This window comes from Schistocerca gregaria, chromosome 1 (assembly GCF_023897955.1).
Source record: "Schistocerca gregaria isolate iqSchGreg1 chromosome 1, iqSchGreg1.2, whole genome shotgun sequence".
Classification (NCBI taxonomy): Eukaryota; Metazoa; Arthropoda; class Insecta; order Orthoptera; family Acrididae; genus Schistocerca; species Schistocerca gregaria.
Window position 1 is genome coordinate 975,350,079 of NC_064920.1, and position 22,629 is coordinate 975,372,707.

Below are 22,629 nucleotides of genomic sequence, written 5' to 3' on the forward strand. Positions count from 1 at the left end.
TTAAAGCTGAAATGAGAAATAAGGAATATTAGTCCACTTGGCGAACAATGTTGTTGTTGTAATCTGTCCAGAGACTAGTTTGATGCAACTTTCCACACTACCTTTTGCAAGTATTTCCATAACTGCTTAGCTTACTGTGTTCAAGCTTAAGTTTTGTCTAAACATTTTTACCCATTTATCTTCTTGTCCTCACCAAATTGACTACTGCTTGATGCCACAGAATCTGTCATATCAAACTAGCCCTCACTTTAGTCAAGTTGTGCCACAAAGCTCTTTTATCCCAAATTCAATTCAGTACAATAACACTAAGGAGTTGAATGTATGAATCTCTGATAAACAAAATCTTGTGAGTTAAAATGATAAAAAATATAAGGTGGCAAGTATGAAATATAAGAATCACACACTAATTACAATATGTGTGTATAACAACAATATTATGAAATGGATAGATTGCTACTCACCATATAGAGGAGATACTGAATCGCAGACAGGCACAGCACAAAGCTGCTCAACATTTAAGGTTTCAGCCAAAAGAGCTTCTTCTGAAATAGAAAATACACAACATTCACACAAACACAACTACTGGCTCTCTGGCTCTGTGGCCGAACTGCAGACTGCAACTTCACCTGAGAGAGCAGAAATCTGATGTGGGTAAGGAGGGAGCACTGGGGAAGGGGGAAGGACTAACAATGCAGAGATGGGGTGTAACATTACAGTACTTAGGCATTCTAATCAACCACCCAGTATTGGTATGATTAAGGTGAATTGGTCGTATGGCTGAACGCTAGTGGGCCCAGATCTCAGGGAGTGCTGCAGCAGTTCTGGCTTCTCATTAGCCGACTGCTCCAGGCAAGCAAGATGCAAGGGATCAGCAAAGGACTGGATGTGATTTAATCCCAGTTCAGAAATTTTAGCAATGGATGGTCACTTAGGAGAACAATGGTCCAGGAAATGGCAGAGAGTCACATAATATTAAAGATGGCTAAGGTACAACACTCTGATTATCACAGCTACAAATTAAAATGAATCTGAATACATTTGCAATCTCAGAAAAATGAGGCACATCCAGTGACACAACAATAGTTCAATACCTTTAAAACTATAGAAGTTAATGTTTCACAGTGAATAAACATTTACTCAATGAATCACTGAATTGGCAGCTTTTAATCACTTCATGCAGTTTCAACAAATGATATCTCAAATGATAGAATTGCACTATAGCTATCATCCCTGGAAGCTATGTATCTGTATCTATTTTGTTTATTGATTCATTATGTCTTTTATGTATCTTTTATTATGCAAATATTAGTCAGAATATCATATTCTCCACATTTACACAGCTAAGGGATGCAGCACTTACTGTCATACTTGTGTAGTTATTTAATGAACAGTTTACTATTTTGCCAGTAACTTTATTCCAATGTTGATTCCAAGTGCTATCAATACACTGTGCTAATTTATAAGTGGTCAGTTGCATGTGTTAGTGGACATCATGTTTGAAAAGAGAACCAAAAGATATTTCTATCTAAATAACTGTTTAAATAAGACAATCTATTGTCATTTATTGTGAGCACACTTACACAAGAATGCTGGTTTATTTATTTATGAACCTACTATTACTTGTACTTACAAAGTGTTGAGTGCTATTGACAAGAGATTTCAAATTGATTCCATATTTCTAGATTTCCAAAAGGCTTTTGACATTTTTGTGAAATGACATGCTTATGGAATATCATCTCAGTTACATGACTGGATTCATGATTTCCTGTCAGAGAAGCTACAGTTTATAGTAACTGATGGAAAGTCATCGAGTAAAACAGAAGTGATTTCTAGCTTCCCCCAAGGTACTGTTATAGGCCCTCTGCTGTTCCTTAAACAATTTAGAAGACAATCTGAGCGACCATCTTAGGTTGTTTGCAGATGATGGTATTTATCATCTAGTAAACTCATCAGAAGATCAAAACAAATTGAAAAACAATTTAGAAAAGAATCTGAGAGGTGCAAAAATTGGCAATTGATCCTAAATAATGAAAAGTGTGAGGTCATCCATTTGAGTGCTAAAAGCAATCCATTAAACTTCAGTTATATGATAAATCAGTCTAATCAAAAAACTGTAAATGCAACTAAATACCTAGGAATTACAATTACAAACAATTTCAATTGGAAAGAACATGTAGAAAATGTTGTGGGGAAGGCAAACCAAAGACTGTGTTATATTGGCAGAACACTTAGAAACTGTAACAGATCTACTGAAGAGACTGCCTACACCACGCTTGTCCATCCTCTTTGAAGTACTGCTGTGTAGTCTGGAATCCCTACCAGATAGGATTAATGAAGTACATTGAGAAAGTTCAAAGAAGAGCAGCACATTTTGTATTATCGTGAAGTAGGGGAGAGAGTGTCACAGACATGATACAGGCAAGAGTCAAACAATGGAAAATCCAGGATGGAATGTAACAATATTATGAAAAGGAAAGTTGTTACTCACCATATAGTGGAGATGCAGAGTCGCAGATAAGCACAACAAAAAGACTCTCACAAATAATGCTTTTTTGCGTTTGCATTGAGAAAGAGTGTATTTGTGTGTGTGTGTGTGTGTGTGTGTGTGTGTGTGTGAGTGAGTGAGTGTGTGCGTGTGTGGTCTATTTTTGATGAAGGTCTTAGTGGCCAAAAGCTTTATTTGTGACAGTCTTTCTGTTGTACCTATCTGCAATTTGGCATCTCCACTAGACAGTGCATAGCAACTTTCCTTTTCATAATACTGAGACATAATACAGGATCTGACATGGGTCTCCTCTGAATGTAAAAAAACATTCTGTTGATGCCTACATAAGGAGAAATGATCATGATAATACAGTAAGGGAAATCAGAGCTCAAATGGAAAGATATAGGTGTTACATTCTTTCCATTCACTGTTCAAAAGTGGAATAATAGAGAATTATTGTGGAGGTGGTTCAATGAACCCTCTGCCAGGCACTTAAGTGTGATTTGCAGAGTGTCCATGTAGATGTAGACATATATATGTTAATTGTAAATGATCTGACTGTAACCAAATGTTTATTACATTTCTTAATATAAATATTGTTGTAAGATATTAGTTTGGGCTGGGAAGTGTTCAGTTTGAATCAAATCAGGTCTGTAGATCTTAAGGATGATGTATTGTTGTTGGGGACAGTCTTCAGCCAATGGAGAAGCAGACAGTAGTGGAACACTATGGGAGTCAAGTGGAGACTGAGATTTTTCGAGTAACAAGCTGAAGAGTGTGATTCAGGATACTTTATGTAGAGGCTGAAAAAAGGTAGACCTACCTATGGTAACATGCATGATTTGGTCATATAGGCAATTGATTCTGGGTAGTGAATGGCTACTACAATACTAACTTTCAATGGGACTTTATATTTCAACAGGTCTAATGTACTCCACTGTAGGACTATAACTTTTGCCGCTTGATTTATGGAAGTGGGAATAGACAGAGAGTGATTTACTATTCTGTGCATCATGTTTCTTAATTTGTAAATCATTATGTTGAACTCTGAACTGTTTTTAGCTGATGAATCTTTCTGTATTCTGTATTATGTATTGCGATCACGAAATAGACTTAGTTTTTGCATATCTTTCAGTTTGGGGATTTTGTTGCCATTGTTGTAACAGTCCCAATGTAACTTACCTGAATTTGAAAAGGTCATTTATTTGTCAGTACTTTAACTGAATACTGAAAGACAACTTCACATTTATTTGAGGCGTTTTCACTTGAATAAACGTTATTCAACATAATTCTCTGTTGTCTATGTCAACAACAGACATTAGACTAGAACCCTTGTTATTAAATTATTCATTTATGATCTGATTTCTGTGTATTTTATTAACTCACAATTCTAGCCATTGCATAGACAATTTGATTGCGGGATCACACCTACAGTTATTATTTGCAGCGAATTAGTTGCGGGCATGAAAGCAGATGTGCTCAGCTAGGCCCTATGATACACCGAGCTATTATTTTTAAACAGAACTGTGCATAGCTCACGTACCTAAAGTATGAGTAATCACAGGTAAAGATGCAACTGGTTCACTCGTAGGAGATACTGTAAGGAAGTGCAACTACTCAGGAGTAACGACTGGGGGTACCATTGCAATTGAGGTTTTCTTGTCCAGATATGGAACTAACCCCTCTGAAATTGCAGTTTGTAATGGGACACCCTCCTCTAACATTACCTTTTTTTTATAGAAATACCCGATACCATGTATACTATCGATTCTTGTATAGTTAAACATTCTCGGATGTTTCCCTGAAAGAATTTGTATGATTTTGTATATGATGTATTTTATTTCAAACTAAAATGTATAAAAAGGAACTAATTTGTTACAGTTGATATGTACTAATGGTTAAAATTATTCTTGTTTTAAAAATATTTGAAATTATGCAATTTCTGGTATAGTTAAAATTCCCATTATTAACTGCACAATTTGACAATAATGATAAAATTTATTTCTGGACTCATTTACAATGTAGTGATGTATTTTGGTGAGGAATCTTGTTTTCTCAAGAAAGTTTGTAAACTCTTTTGCTTTGTAAACTCTGTGGAATATGGTGAGTACTGCAGAATGTGGATGAGTAGTGGGCATGCCTCTGATGGAAATAGACATTTTTCTAAATTTGTCGATGACACTGTAGTTATTGGTTTTTATCTATGTGGAAAATGTAAAGACAGTGTGATATTTAATAATGTGGCAAAGAATAAAATTCAAGAAATATACTGGCAAAACTTCATCAGTTATTCAGTCAACAAGACTTGGAGTATTGTATGGGACCATTACCAGTTGGGTCTGATTCAAGAGATTGAGAAGGTCCAAAGAAGAGCAGCAAGATTCGTGACTGGTGCACTTAGCCATTATGAGAGCATTACAAATCTCATAGAAAGTTTGAAGTGGTACACACTTGCAGATAGACAACACGCGAAATAGAAGGGGCTGCTCACTAAATTCTGAAATCTGATCTTCACCGAGGGTGTTACAAGAAGGTACGGCCAAACTTTCAGGAAATATTCCTCACACACAAATAAAGAAAAGATGTCATGTGGACTTGAGTCAATAAACACTTAATTTCCATGTTAGAGCTCGTTTTAGTTTCTCAGTATGTACTGTACTTCCTCGATTCACCGCCAGTTGGCCCAATTGAAGGTAGGTAATGTTGAGTTCAGTGCTTGTGTTGACATGCGACTCATTGCTCTACAGTACTAGCATCAAGTACATCAGTACGTAGCATCAACAGGTTAGTGTTCATCACGAACGTGGTTTTGCAGTCAGTGCAATGTTTACAAATGCGGAGTTGGCAGATGCCCATTTGATGTATGGATTAGCACAAGGCAATAGCCATGGCGCAGTACGTTTGTATCAAGACAGATTTCCAGAATGAAGGTGTCCCGACAGGAAGACATTCGAAGCAATTGATCGATGTCTTAGGGAGCACGGAACATTCCAGCCTATGACACGTGACTGGGGAAGACCTAGAACGACGAGGACACCTGCAATGCATGAGGCAATTCTTCATGCAGTTGACGATAACCCTAATGTCAGCATCAGAGAAGTTGCTGCTGTACAAGGTAACGTTGACCATGACATTGTATGGAGAGTGCTACGGGAGAACCATTTGTTTCCGTACCATGTACAGCGTCTGCAGGGACTATCAGCAGCTGATTGGCCTCCATGGGTACACTTCTGCGAATGGTTCATCTAACAATGTGTCAATCCTCATTTCAGTGCAAATGTTCTCTTTACGGATGAGGCTTCATTCCAATGTGATCAAATTGTAAATTTTTGCAATCAACATGTGTGGGCTAACAAGAATCCACACGCAACTGTGCAATCATGTCATCAACACAGATTTTCTGTGAACGTTTGGGCAGGCATTGTTCGTGATGTCTTGATTGGGCCCCATGTTCTTCCGCCTATGCTCAATGGAGCACGTTATCATGATTTCATATGGGATACTCTACCTGTGCTGCTAGAACATGTGCCTTTACAAGTACGACACAAGATGTGGTTCATGCAAGATGGAGCTCCTGCACATTTCAGTCGAAGTGTTCGTATGCTTCTCAACAACAGATTCGGTGACCGATGGATTAGTAGAGGTGGACCAATTGCATGGCGTCCACACTCTCCTGATCTCAACCCTCTTGACTTTCATTTATGGAGGCATTTGAAAGCTCTTGTCTACACAACCTCAGTACCAAATGTAGAGACTCTTTGCGCTCGTATTGTGGACGGCTCTGATACAATATGCCACTCTCCAGGGCTGCATCAGCACATCAGGGATTCCAAGCGATGGAGGATGGATGCATGTATCCTTGCTAACGTAGGACATTTTGAACATTTCCTGTAACAAAGTGTTTGAAGTGACGCTGGTACTTTCTGTTGCTATGTGTTTCCATTCCATAATTAATGTGATTTGAAGAGAAGTAATAAAATGAGCTCTAACATGGAAAGTAAGCATTTCTGGACACATGTCCACATAACATACTTTCTTTCTTTGTGTGAGAGGAATGTTTCCTGAAAGTTTGGCCGTACCTTTTTGTAACACCATGTATATTATTACCACCAACTTTCCAATTGCACAATGACCACCATACAAAGATAAGGGAAATAAGAGCTCGTACTGAGGTGTTCAGACAGTCATTTTTCCCTCACGCGATCTGCAAGTGGAACAGATGGGTGGGGAATATGATTTTGGCGCAAATTGTACCCTTCACCACACACCGCTTGGTGGCTAGCAGAGTATTTTTGTAGATGTAGATGTAGATTAACCCACAACATTAAATCTAAATTTCAGCAGCAGGAATGTATCCCTAAACACAATAACAAGAGCCAACAACAAGAAGAGAAAATGAATATAAGTAAAAAGTTTTTCTTTTGTATATCTTATGCCTCCCAAAGCTTTCAAAATTTGTGCAAAGACATGAATTTTAATAGTGATGTGTGGGAGGGTAAGAGTAAAAGTGTGGTCATCAGCTGTGAACTGTTGACTGATAATGAAGTTTTGTCTGTTGCAGAAGAAGAAAGGACAATTATTTGTATTTACAGTTTTTATGTAAGTGAACTTAAATCACTCAACGAAATATGACCCAAGTACTGCCCAACAAAGTCAGATCAACAGTGAGAAGATAATATCAACAATGACAGACTGGATGAATTGAAAGAGGACTTTACAGATACAAGGATATCAGAAAAGATAAGTTCAAATCATTTGTGAATTTTTGTTTTCTTTTTTTCTTTAGTGGACTCATGTGATTGCTAGGAAAATGAATGGAGATGAGGGTAGTGATGTAGGTGTGAAATTTGTAGAACCCAGCCAAGACATGTTTGAACCAAGTGAAAGTGCAGTCAGCAAATAAACAGTGAAAACTGATATTTTGCAGTTGATTTTAGTAAAATTAGAGGAAATGAAAGCAGAACAGTCTGAAAACAATAGTAGTATGGACAGGGTACAATACCAAATAGGCCAACTTAGTAATCAGGTTTCAAAGCTAAAAAATGGGCTGTCACATGGATTTAAAAGCATGAATTAGAATGTTGTTTTCTTAGAAAGTAAATTTATTGTTTTTGAAAATGAGTTAGTTGCACAATCCTCAGAACAGGAGAAGACTGTGTGACAAAGCCAGCTGGGATCTTGTTACTTCCTCTCTTGTTTTGACGTCTGCCTCCTTAAATTCATACGCAAGTCATTTAAACAAATATTTTGGCCTAACCCTCGTAGTAGAAGAAACTGTCAAAAAGAAGGAATATTTTATATATTCAGTTGACTGAATGAGTTATGTTTTAATTGTAATTTCTGTAAGTTAAACATTAAAAAAATGTATAGTTTCAGTACCTATTATTGTGATGATATATAAAAGCCCGATTTTTGGTCGCAATCACACCATTTTTTTTACATTTCACTATGACCGTTTTTGGCTACTGCCATCTTCAGAGCTGTTACAAAAAGAAAAACAGTGTGTAACCAATTAAGTTAATTTTGTTGATGCTAAATCTATAAAAGTCTTGGTGCTACATAAGAAAGATAAAATGTTTATATGATTAATAGCCATGTATATCAGCCATACATACCATAAAATATTCTGATGTATTATCAACATAAAACTTTTGTTTTTGTAACAGCTCTGAACATGGCAGTAGCCAAACCCTGTCACCGTGAAATGTAAAAAAAAATTATGTGGTCAAGATGGACCTATAAAATAAAGTGCCAAAAATATGATCATGGCCTCATTTTCACACTTTATGTCTTTAATTGATAAATTTTGGTCCTGAGACAGTCAATCCACAGCCAATTTTCAGATGAGGACCTGTGCTGGTTAGAAAAACAACAATGCATCAACTTGACTGTGAAATAAGTGTAACACAAATAGGCCGTGTGTTAAGACAATAACAGTGTCTGTTCAATTGTGTCACACATACTGTATTATTCTGCAAAAACTGTGTGGCTATGTTTTTAATGCTCATAGATATTCAACAGTAAACTATTGTAGTAGTTTGCTGATGTTTGCCTGCAAACTATTAATGAGGCTTATGAAAGGTTAACCAATAGTGTACTGGCCATATTAACTGTGTAATATTTGGATGATTGTGAACTGTGAAAGTAAAGAACTGTGAAACACAAATGTGCGCCTGCCTGCTACATAATTTACAGTAGTCAGTGTTGAATTTCCACCTCCCCATTTTTCAGCCAGTATAACAACGCAGTATGTCGACTCCGAGGACTATCAATGAAGATGGTGAACAGGCAAACATCACATATGGTGTGCTTGTGGGTGAGGAATATTGGATGTAGGCACAATAAACTAGGACTTGTGAACTTTGACAGTGAACTCAGGAATGGTTTACAGTAGACTGAGTTTAATGAAGGAGGTGCAACAGCCAGTCAGTGCATGGGTTTCATGCCCGCAGTATGACAGCAACCAACCAGCGATAGGGTTCTATGTAAGCAGCCACTGAGTACAGGAGCAGCAAATCAGCATATAAGTGGATGCAGCCAACCAGGATAAACAAGACATCTCTCCAACAGAATTACAATTTACAGCAGCCGTTCAGACGACAAATCGAGATAACCACAGCAGCAGCAGCAGCAGGGAGGAGTAATAATAATAAGCTAATTTCATAGCAAAAGTCTTTGTATATTAAGTGATACATAACAAATGGCCTCAAACAACAAGACAGTGTGATGGGAGACAATGGACAACAGGGGAGTGGTGTGATCAAAAACAAAGCTGTAAAGGTTAAGCTTTTAAATAAACAGAAAGCTTAATGGGGACTGATTTGCAGGACAATAGTGGTTATGGAAAATTGGAATGTTAAGGCAAATTATGAGTAGTATGTGTACAAAAGAAGACATTAATAGGTTGGGAAGTAGTATAAAGAAAGTAGTATGTAATACTAATGAGAAATTAAAAGTAATAAGTAGTAAATGTGTAGAAGAGAGAGAGAAACTTTGAGATGACTATAATAGGAGGGTGGAGGCTTGCGAGAAATTTTGTGCTGAAATTAGAGTTGAACTTGAGAACCAAATTGATTAGATTCAAAATTATTTTGAAAGGGAGGTAGAAACCAAGTGTGCAGTAGTGGTAAAGGAGAAACTGGTAAAAGTAAATGAAAATGTAGATTCACATTGACTGAAATGGAGAAAAAGATGGAAGAGGTACAAAATCTAAAGCATAGAGAAAGTGACAGTGGGTCTGATTCTGACACTAATAATAATGATGATAGCAGTGATGAATCCAGTGGTGATGAGGACAAGGTATTTGAATTTGTTATTGATAATCATGGTAATGTGTTAAGTAAAGAAAGAATAAAGGAGGACAATAGTAAGATTAATGAAGCATTAGAGTTTGAGAGTGGTAATGAGGAAGAGAACCATGATATCTGTCATTTGATTATGTCTGATAATTATTTTGGCAAGCAGGATAATAGTTATTCCAGGGAAAAGATTAATGAGGATTTGTTGTATGAAGAAGATGACATGGTAGGTAAAAGAGAAGTGTGGCTCCCTGTAATAACACCAAGTGTTCAAGGTATACATGTTAATTTCTACTGGTTAGTGGTAGTGATTTGAATGGCATTTCACAGGCATTTTTAGAATCTATTGCAGAGACAATATGCAGTATAAACCATCTTGAATATTAGATATTAATGTAAATTGTGGTATAATAGAAATGTTTGTTTTCAGTGCAGTCAGTATATTGAGATAACTATCTACCTATTGAAGCATCATGGTACAGCCTCTTCTAACATTAAGAAAATAAAACTTTAAACATAGTTGCCTGGAGAAATGTGTGTGGAAAAAATAAGCAAGATGTGTGTGTATATCACGGTTCAGGCTAGAATCTCAAGCAATTTTTCTAAGTGATAATTTTGTCTGATAAGTAATTAGGGTTAAGTTTGCCTTAGCATAAGGACCTGTTAATGTGGAGCATTTTTCAATAGAATCAGTTTTGTATTGGAAAAGCAGAGAAGCTGTTTATTTATTAGATAATGAAGGAATAATGAAATAATAAAATAATGAATAATGTTAGGGTCTTGATGGTTAGGGAGCCTGTCTCTGCAGTAGGGATATTTTTTGAGAATGCACTCCACTGGCTAACAAGGCAAGAAATGCAAGTAAAATAATGGAGCTGACAGACATGATTCATGTTAAGGATAACAAAGGTGGTGTAACTATATTGTTGATCTATTTTTGAACTAGGCAAAATTGGATAATGTGTATACTGAGCAGTTCATGACACTACCATTGGGAATGAGAGCTTAACATTAAGAGCAATACTTTAGTGATGTACAAGTCATTTAATGCTGCACTTTTGGATCTATAGGTTATCTGAAAACTTATATTTGTGTTCTGAGGAATTATGAGCTTAAAGTAGTAATACTGGAACAAAGAAAAGTAGTTTTGCTGATTAACTGATAACTGTGGTGCTAGAGTCATGTAAATAATTTGACAGTTCAACTATTTTGTAACTTTACCTGATTTGAGAGGATTTAATTTTCTGATTGACTGAGAGTAGTACAAAGAGATGAGTAGAGAAGTAGGGCAATGGTTTGGTACAACTTCCATCCCCTTAATTTTGATTTGAGTGGTAATTAAGTTATGTAATGGTGACTCTACTCTTTTTTCAAAATGTAATGATTAGTAAACCTATGCTGCTGCATATCTTGATTTTTTGCTAGAGTGGTGTGAATTTCAAACCAGGACTTGGTATTTCAGTGATTTTGCAAAGGGGAAAGAAACCCAAATCTTTCAAGTGTAACCAGTTTGAGACAGAATTATGACCTAATGTAATGTATTGTAGTGTACTGTGAAATTGATTTTAAATTTTTACTAGTCCCCACCTTTCATACCGTAGTCAATTTTAGTGATAATTAGTGTGATGGTATGAGATCTACGTAATGTATTTATTTATGAAATATTGACTATCATTTGCCATTAGTGTGAAATATTTTTACTTTATACTTAAGTTAGAAGTAAAAAGTAAATGTACTAAAGCAGGGTATTTTGTCTAATTTTTTCATGTACTGCGGTGGAGGAGAACCATCTCCAAGGGAACTGATAGCAGTGCATTTCCTTACTAACTGCCACTTTGACCTGTTGAGGGCATGGGCAACTTGGTGAGAAACTGTGTTAAAGCTCATTAAAAAAGTGAAAGTGCTTTGAAAAATACTAAGCAATGAGCAATTGAAAATTTCTGTCTGAAAATGAACTGCAATGCACAGTTTAATTTAACTTTTTGCAACCGATGAGGATTTATTTTTTTAATCAAGTCAGGACTTGTACAAAGTGATATGTATCTTAAAATGTGCCGGTAATCTTTGTTTATCCAAAAATGACATCACTTATGATGAAGATGCCTAATTTTTATTAAAAGTATAACTTCTGGACATTTGGTGCCATTGTACAAGACACTGTATGTAAATAATTTGTATGGGGATTATCATATAGCCAGTTCATATAAGTATAAATTTGAAAAATGTATGTACAGTAGTTTTTGATAAGATTACTTATGTAATATTTTTTGTGTGTAGATTTTTAACCCACTTTCTAAGGTCACTTGTGGTCACTGAATTGCCCAGTTAGTTATTTGCAATATCTATCTTTTCAATCCAATGAGAGGGTAATGTGATGAAGCAAGCTGGGATTTTGTTATTTCCTCTCTTGTTTTGCCATCTGCCTCCTTACATTTATTTTTTCATTTTCTCTAATTACCATTAACATATGTGAGCGTACTCTGCATTTTCATAAAAAAGAAAGATTGGCCCTCAGTTTTAAAGAATATACAAGAAGTCTAATTTTATGTTTGGTTTTGTGTAGTTAATATCTTTTGTTATAGGTTTAAATCAGTAATTGTTTCATGACTTAGATTCTATTGTTGACTTATAAACAAATATAAATTCTGTACTAATTATAAACGTTTGGAAGAAGTAGCACAAGTATTTTTGAAGTACCTATTAGGCTCTATCCGTAAACATGTTAGCAAAGCCAGCCCTTAATTAATTCCAAAGTTTTGTCAAAAGTATTGTTTGTATAACTATATCTGTTAATTTCATCATTTAAACAAATATTTCAGCTTAACACTCATAGTAGAAGAAGCTGTCAAAAAGAAGGAATATTTGATATATTCAGTTAACTGAATGAGTTTCTTTTCAATTGTAATTTTTGTAAGTTAAACATCAAACAATGTATATTTTCAGTACTTGTTATTGTGATGATATATAAAGGCCCAATGTTTAGTCTCGAGACAGTCGGTCCATGGCCAATTTTCATACAAGGTACCTGTGTTGGTTATAACAACAACAATGCACCAACTTAACCATGAAATAAGTGTAACATAAATAGGCCTTGTGTTAAAACAATGACAGTGTCTGTTCAATAGAGTCACATGTACCGTATTATTCTGAAAGGACTGTGTGGTTATGTTTTTACTGTTCATAGATATTCAACAGTAAACTATTGTAGCAGTATGCTGATGTTTTCCTGCAAACTATTAATGAGGTTTATCAAAACTCTGGATTTCACCAGATCCCACTTGAAACTAATTCTTGAAATATGGAGCATTTTTGTACAGAGAAGTGTTTTCAATATTGTGTGGTGCCATTTGGGTTAAATTTATCTCCAGCTGAATTCATAAGAGCTCTGGGTTCTCTCATAGGAAGTGAAATCAGTTCAAAATTAATTGTCTATGTTGATGACATTCTGACCACAGAAAAGACTTGGTAACAACACTTGAATCTGTTGAGTGCTGTGTTTTCAAAATTAGAATCAGGAGGCATGACTTTGAAAATAAGTAAGTGTAAATATGGTGTGGAAGAAAATAAATTTTTAGGACAGGTCATACCTGAAAAAGGAATTGCACCTGTTAAAGAGAAACTTGATGCCATTGCTAATTTTACTCTTCCTCACAATAAAAAAAAAACAGCTTAATTCATTTTTTGGGTTAGCTACATTTTATAGAAATAATGTAGCAGCCAAGCTTTGAATGCTCAATTCTTGTGTGAACTTTTGAAGAAGAATATGGGATTGGAATCAGTAACGTCAGGATGTTTTCGATGAGGTCAAACAACAGTTGTGTCAAAGTCAGATATTGTTCAGACCAGATTTGTCTCTTCCTTTCTGTATTATGACAGACAGTAGTGATGTTGGTTTGGGTGCTCATTTATTTTGGGAGGTTGAAGTTGATGGTGTTATTGAACATAGATCTCTGGCATTTGCTAGTAGCGTATTGCAGAAACATGGAAAGACATACACTGTAACTGAGAAAGAACTTTTAGCTGTACATTGGGCATTCAACTAATTTAAAAATTATTTGCTAGGTCACAAAGTCATCATCTTTACTGATCACAAAACATTATTATCTTCAGCTGTGTAAGCTGTACCATAACAGAATTACTCATTGGGTCTTGTTTTTACAGCAGTTGAATTATGAAACCAGATACATTAAGGGCACAGACAATGTAGTTGCTGATGCTTTGTCTAGGCTACCTTTAGGTAGTGAATCATCTAACAACTTTGGAGAAGGAGAGAAAGAGTTCAAAATTATGTACTTGAAAGGTAAGAAAGAGGAAAAAGAGATCTTGAAAATTTGTGAAGATATCTGTAGGTATCAAAATCATGATCAAAATTGGAAACTGGTTAAGAGCTTGTTGGATGAGAAAGGAGGAGAAAGGACAGAACAGTATTATAAGGCACACAAGGGTATTTTATTCAGGAGACATATGACTTACTCAGAGAATTGGAAACTATGTTGGCCAGAACAGTGTATTGATACTTTAATTACTTATACACTTGAGAGTTTTGGTCATTGTGGATCAACCAAATGTACACAAAATATTCAGGAAAACATCTGTTTGTATAACATAGTTATGAGAGTCAAGAAGAAGATTGCCAGCTGTGACAGAAGTCAAAGAGTGAAGGTTTGTAACAAAATAAGTAGAGGCCAAATGCAAAACATACTGCCTAATAGTAACCTTTATCTCGTGTATATGGATGTTTATGGGCCTTTATCAAAGTCTAAGAGTGGATTTTGTTACATTTTTGCAGTGGTTGATGTGATTTCTAAGTTTATAAATTTGTTTCCTCTTAAGAAAGCAAATCATCTCTAAGTTTGAAAATACATATTTTCATCACGTGGGTATTCCTAAAACATTTTACACCACAATCTTGGGAGTATTTTGTTATTCGTGCAAAAATAAGGCATATTCTAACCTCGATGTACCATCCTTCAAGTAATCCTGCCGAAAGATATATGAGAGAGATTAGAAGACTGTTTAGAACATATTGTAGTAAGAATCATGCCAGTGGGATAGATTATGTCAATGATTTTGAGTATATTATGAACAGCATACAACATTCGTCAACAGATTTTTCACCATTTGAAATCGTGTTTAATCACAGGCCAGCTAACTTTATTTCTGAAAATGTTGAGTTTCCATCATGTAAAATTCTGTCACCACAAGAGAGGCAAGAATGTGTTAGGGAGATGATGAAAAAACAGGGGATAGGAGAAAGCAGAGACATGATGGTAAAGGTAGATTTCCTAATTATGAAGTAGGAGATCTTGTATTGATGAAAGCCACTGAGAAATCTAAAGTGCTGACATCTGAGATAAAGAAATTTAACAATAGTTATATTGGACCATAGGAAATTTATGAAAATCCACATCCTAATGCATACAGACTTGTGTATCCCAAATCTAAGATGTTGTTTGGATTATGCAATATCACTGAACTGAAAGCATATAGATATGATCCAAAAGTATCTGATTTTTGTTTGTTTGTTCTTTTACCATTGTCATGAATTTAGTGTGTGACATCATGTAGTTTCTAGAGTTCTATCTTATTACCATGAGACAAAATGAGTGATCCTTTTGCAATTCTGAAATGAGAGAATATTCATAATTTGTACAGCAAAAATTAGGAATAGTGTCTGAGCATGTCTGTGTGTATTACATTATTAGTCCATTTTTTCATTGCATTTTAATCTAGTATTTAATGTTTCATATGTGAACACTTTTTAATTGCACCTGACAGAAGTCCCATATAACTGACTCTAAAAAACTGATTAAGAAGAGCATTTCCCGTGTGGTGTGAAGAAGGTATTGAACAGCATATTTAGTACACAAAACAATGTTTCAGGATTTCCCCACACTGCTGTATGGCTGCACCCTTCTGGACCAGTCAATTTGCAAGGGATCATGGGTGCTGGGTAATGTACTTGAGCATCTGTCAACTGGATCTGTGTTGTGACATATTTGTGAATTGTTAGACAAGACTGTTAAAGACAGTATTATTCAGCATAAATTCATGTTTTTTCGAGTAAAATACATTATGTAACTTTAAATCAGTATGTATTTTTTTATCATTTGTAAGCGAATCTCCTAGTCTTTATATATGTAGATTAGTTTATAAGGTCAGTTAGCAAATAGTGTAGAAGACATTTACTAGTGTAGACAATATAAAAAGATTTATACATGTCTGCTTTCATACTCTGATTTTGGTTTTCAAGCGACTGCATTGTGTCATCTTTCAAAGCTGTTTATGACTATGTGTACTTGAATCTATCCTGAGTATTGGAATATTGTATCTGATTAGATCTTGAGTTGTGGAGAGCCTCATGCTTAACTCTGTTTTGAGTACCACTGGTCATCATGCCTGTGTGTTTGTGTACTCAAGGAGAGGATATAACCATTGATTGAGGCTAGATGCTTCCTACAATTACTCTTTGCACATAATTGATCTTATTGGTATGATTATGAGCTTTATTCATTTTCTTGTCTTGAAACATCTTTTGCTGATTTGTACCCGGTGTGGTTTGGATTCTTGTGTCAATCCCCACTCATAAACTTAGGCGCGAACATTTTTCTGTTATTTTGTTCGTTCATGAGTCAACATATCCTTGAATCCTCTGGTTTATGTGGCTGATTGTTTCGTACTCATGGTTGAGTATGGTCTTCTGGTCTGTACCCGTCATGAATTTTTCAAGTCACCTCACTCCTCATACAGTTAGGCTCTGAAATTTTTCTCTCCTCTTTTGAAGATTTTGAAGGTTTGATTGCATGTACAGTAATGTTCACTTTATAATCCTAGTAATTTATGTTGTCTCTGTATTTATTTCTATAGTTTAGCGGTGTAATGTTGTAGTTTTTACATTGTATTATTTGTCTTGTGATAATATGTTCCACAGATCTGAAAATCTGAGTGCCATATCCTGATATATGTATAGATTATGGCTTGTATAGTAGATATTTTTCTTATGTTTTCTGTAATATGTTACATGTCAGATGCTTCTACACATCTATCTTCTATCTTGGACATCATTATGCACACCATTTGGCAAACCTTGTAGTCTGTTACAAAATATTGTAAACACCCTGTTTCCAAATTTTGTGAGGGGAATATTGTAATGGGATGCCCTCCTCCAATATTACCTTTTTTTTTATAGAAATACCCAATACCATGTATACAATCGATTCTTGTATAGGTGAATATTCTTGGCTGTTTCCCTGAAAGAATTCATATGATTTTGCATACAATGTATTATATTTCAAACTAAAATGTATAAAAATAAATTAATTTGTTACTATCAGTGTGTACTAATGGTTAAAATTATTATTGTTTTAAAAATACAGCAGAGTCACGCTAATCCAAACCCCAGTAATCCGAACGTTTGGTTAATCCGAACAGGAAAAATGTTAGTCTAAGTATGGAAAACTGTGCGGTAAACTGTTGTACATATACACTATTTTAATTTACACAGTACAGTAAACATGTATTAGAAAAATTGGCAAGAAAACATTAGGTTTAAACAATGCATAACAATGAAAGAAAAGCTGTCAAACTTACTAAAATACAGCGGACATTTTATCCCTACTTTTTAGATTACAAAAGCTCAGTCATTATTTTTGGTGTAATGAGTACAGTCTGTTATATGATGCATAGTTTTGCCATCATCTCAAACATCAAATCAGCAAATGTAGCAGTGGGCTGTTGCTCCAAATACCATAGCTCGAAGCGAAGGGCTTCCGCTGCGTCATTGTGTGGCACCAGCTCTCCTTTGTCACTTTCAGGCTCATTGTCACTTCCACCACAGCAGTCCACTTCTTCCTGGTCTTGAGTCACAGCAGCAACTAAATCAGCATCAGTAAGCTTCTCCACACACGCCCCATCCACTGACATCCACTCATCTATGTCTCCTTCTCTAGCCTCTTCACATCCAGGGATTGTCTGCATCATTAGTAGTAGATTTTCCGCTTCATTTTCAACTAGGTAGTTCTGAAATTCAAGAGATGTCCATAGTTTTCTCCATGATTTTCTCAGAGTATTTTCTGAAATATTCTGCTATGCCTCAGTGGCCCAAAAAACAACATCCTTCACATTGGTCTTTTTTATTTTGTCCACTAAAGGACTGCTATCATCTTGGATCAGTATTCTTAAAAATTGTTTTCTGAAAAGCAGTTTTAATGTTTGCAGTACTCCCTGGCCCATCGGCTGTAGAAGTGATGCAACATTTAGCGGCAAAAACTTTGCCATAATTTCTCCATCACATAATTCCTCAGTGCTGGGGTGAGATGGCATGTTATCAATCGAAAGGATTGCGTGGGGAGACAAATGATTTTCCTTAGAAAACTGTCAAACAGAGGGAACAAATTGTCTGTGAAACCATCTTTGAAGAGTTTACCATCCATCCATGCTTTTTTCTGGTTGCGATAATATACGGGCAGTGACTTCATGTTGCAGTTTTTAAAAGCTCTGGGCTGAGCAGATTTGCTAAGCAGCATTAAAGGCAGCTTGTGATTACCAGCATCATTGCTGCACACTAATAAAGTCACATGATCTTTGCACATTGTAAAACCAGGAGCATGGTCTTCGGCTTTTGATGCCAGGCTTTTAGTTGGCATTGCCCTAAAATTAAGGTCAGTTAAATTTGTTTGAGAGAATACTTTTCCTCTCTTATCATTTTTTCAAACTCACTTAAGTATTCCTTCACTGCATCACAGTCAGAAGAAAGTTTCTCTCCAGTAATTGTTAGCTGACGGATTCCACGAGGGTTTTTGAATCTGTCCAACCAACCGTACTCACACTAAAAGACTCATCACCATTCATTAACTTGTTCAGGTAAACAGCCTTCTCTTGAACTAGTGCTTCACTCAAAGGAGTTCCCCTTTCTCTTTCCTGCATGAACCAAAGGGAAAGAGCTTCATCCACTTTATCATACTGGGACTGTTTCAAAGTCTGCCAAATTTCAAGTGCTTTTCCCGAAGACATTGCACAGGACTGTTCAAGCTTCACTTGGTTCTCCTTCCAATCACAAATGGTTGCTTTACCAAAACCCAGTTCCATTGCCAGTTTATATACATTCTCTATCCACTTCAAAGCATTCAGTTTTTCTTTGAGAGTTAACGTTGTATGTTTCCGTTTACTCATGACAAAAATATGTACACCACTACACCTGAATGAATACAATACAACTTTTACATGTGCCAGCGATCAAGAACTAACATAACCAAGCACTTTTTGAGTCAACAGGCAGTGCACTGACCTCGGACACCACAAAGGTCTCAACAATGCACAACAACAAGGGCAGGGAGTGAGAGTGAGCCATTGTTCCCACACTTGTTCCCATTTGTTACCATGGTGTACCTACTTATCTGCTTGGTATACCTCATTCTAGAAACTTGTCACCATAATTCCATCTAATTCGAACAAATCGGTAATTCGAACAAGGTCTGGTCCCAAATAGTTAGGATTAATGGGACTCTACTGTATTTGAAATTACAAAATTTCTGGTATAGTTAAAATTCCTATTATTAATTGCACAATTTTGTGATAATTATAAAATTTATTTCTGGACTCATTTACAAAATAGTGACATATTTTGGCGAGGATTATACTTTTGTCAAGAAAGTTTGTAAACTCTTTTGCTTTGAAAATTCTTTGGAATATGGTGAGTACCACAGAATGTGGAGGAGTAGTGAGCATGCCTCTGATGGAAGTACACATTTTTCTAAGTTTGTCAGCAACAATATAATTATTGGTTTTTTGAATGTGGTAAACGTAAAGACAGTGTGATATCTAATAATGTGACAAAGAATAAAATTCAAGAAATATACTGGCAAATCTTCATCAATTATTCAGTTCAACAAGAACCCACAACATTAAATCAAAATTTCAGCCACAAGATTGTACCCCTGGACACAATAACATGAGCCGTGTAACCACTCTTTAGAGAGTGTGTTTTCAGAAACGAATATTAGATTAAATTCTGTAATACAAAATGACCCAACAACCAAAAAATGGTAGTTGTATTTCGAAGTAGTAGTTAGTTAAAATTTTACAAAGAGTAGATATTTGAAATAGACTAACGCAAAGTAGTACAAAGGTAATCCAAGGAAGACGTAACAGAGCTGTGTTTTGTTTTGAATATAATATATAAATCAATGTGTAGCATTGTTCGCTCTCTTGAGTCTTTGTTTTCAATGGTGCATGTTCACAGTCTTCTGTGGTAATTGGAAGTTAGGGATTATAAGCCTAATTAAGTATCATTCAGAAAAGTGGATAGACATTGGAGTGGTGGATAATAAATTATTTCGGGATATTGGGACAGAAAATAGTTGGACCTTATCATACTAATATCTTTGCCAATCATAGTCAAGGCGATTCTGCTAATAAACAAGACGTGAGATATAGTGCCCATGAAAAGACTAAATTTGTGCTGAACAGACATTGAAAGAACTCAAACTTATAATTAATATTGTGTTATGAGAATTAAGAAACTTAGACATTCTAAAGTCAGAAACATATTTATGATTTGTCAGATATTAATGGTAAAGGATAGTTTCATGGGAAATCATACCTTTGGTGATAGGAAAGTGAAGGAATGTGGTATGGACTGACTGTTATTATACTGAAACGATACACAGTAGGTGCAACTCCTTCTTCATAGATTCTCCAGTGCCATCTCTTATTAATCTAAGAAGTGTATTGTGTCAATAAAACAGAATATATACGAGACTTTCTCCATGTTGTCTAAATCCCAAAAATCAGCTAGTACATTGACAATTATATCTGTGAACGTTCAAGGGTTATTGAGAAAAGCTGATCAACCTGTTACAAACTGATAATAGAGTTTAACAAAGGCACATTTACTATGAAGGTAACTAAATCAAATTATTTGGGGAACAAAAGTTAGAAAAAATAGACTGGAACCTGACTACTAAGTTATTTCCGAGTAATAAACAAGATCACTGTCTTTGGATACGTCATGGTTGAAATATCTCTGGAAATTGAAAACCTGATCAATTGTCAACTACTAGTTCACTCAATTAGGTTCACAACATGATTCAAAGATGTTTTATGCCCAACCCACATGGCAGGGAATGGTTCTCTACTATCTGGGACAATTTATATATAACATCTCACAAACTTGTGAGATCAGTTCTGCTGCCGAAGGGAGGGAACATCGAAGCGATATCAGTGCAGTTGAGATGACAGTGGGTGAGTGGGTGTAAACTGGCACAGGCAATGTGGGGCACAAAAACAGATACAAAGGCCCGTGAAAATTAGGAATATCAACATTACTATCAATGAGACTAACTAGAGTTACTACCATTACCACCGACTGCTTCAATGACAACTCCACAACATGGTTGTGACTCAGCCATAACGGACACCGATCAACACGAGTCTGAAGGGGGAATACCAACCAGCATTCTGTCTTCTGTTAGCACTGTCATCTCTCTGGGGGGTTGCTGATGACGCAGCGCTGTCTCTCGAATAGTCGCTAAGTGACGTCAGAAGCCAAGAAGAAACTCAGGTAGGAAACAGTTCTTCACTTCACTTCCTGTGGTGTGGATTTTGGATCGAGCAATAGAATCATTTTGGTCTCCAAAGCAGTTCTTCACAGTATTTTTTTAGTCATAGTACCATGTTTGAGCAAGGTAGGTCCATGGCTCAGGAATATCATAAGTAGTTAGTGATGTGGTAATAGTGATTTTCATACTTGTGTTTGGTGTAAAATAACCCATCAAAATGAAGCATATTTATAAGCCAAGGTCCAATCTTGACATCTACACATCAGGTGTTGAATTTGATGAGGTTCATAGTGATGAGTGCTGTATATCAAGCATGGCTAAACATAATATAATGGAGACTGAGGTATCTGAATTGGTTAATAAAGGTTCAGTGTGTGCAACAGAGACCAGCTCTTAGAATGAACATCATGAGCTAGATACAATAGGTGTGCCTAACACCAATCAAACTGTGGATGTAGACATTGAGTCCTCTGCACCAACAAGTATGAAAATGTTGTTTCAGTTTTTAGTTAACTCTAATAATGAACAAGAATGCAGACATAAAGTTTTCTGGGGACAGAATTTAGAAATAAAGAATTTTATTCTGGAACAAGAACTATGGAGAATGCCTATAAGAAGGAAATGCTAGACTTAGTTAACAAGTTTGAAATGCAAATCAGGAAAGAGATAAGCAATTGTCAGATACTTCAAGGAAGCTATCATTAACTGTAGAATGAACTCAACCAATTCCTTGAAAACTTCTGTAGCTAATCTATAAGAGAATGTAAATGACATTAATAAAGAAGATAAAATGACCACAGAGATTGAACAGGTTTGTGATCAGGTTAAAAAGTTGCAAGTAATAGGTCAGGAGTATATTGATGACTATCTGACCAAACAAGCTAAAAAATTAGAAGATGATGTATCTGAATGGTTGGAAGCAAAATCCATGGATGTTATGACTCAGGTCAATAGATCAATTAATAGTGTGATGTAACAATGTAGACCAAATGCACCAAAGCACAACAAATCTGAAACAGTAGCTAAGCTTAAAGAAGAATTCAATTTAATAAAAGAAAAAGTTATCTCTGAACTGCCTATGTGGCAAAAAAGTGTGGATAGACAACTAAATAAAAGTAATATTCCATGTAGGAAACATTATTATAGGGACAACTATTCAGATGTCAATTATCATGATCATACACCTATAAGGAAACATAAATGGTGTGAAGGATATAATGATAATGAACATAGTAGTGAGGAAATGGTGATGATGAACAAAGCTATATGTATTGGAAGCTACTATGCC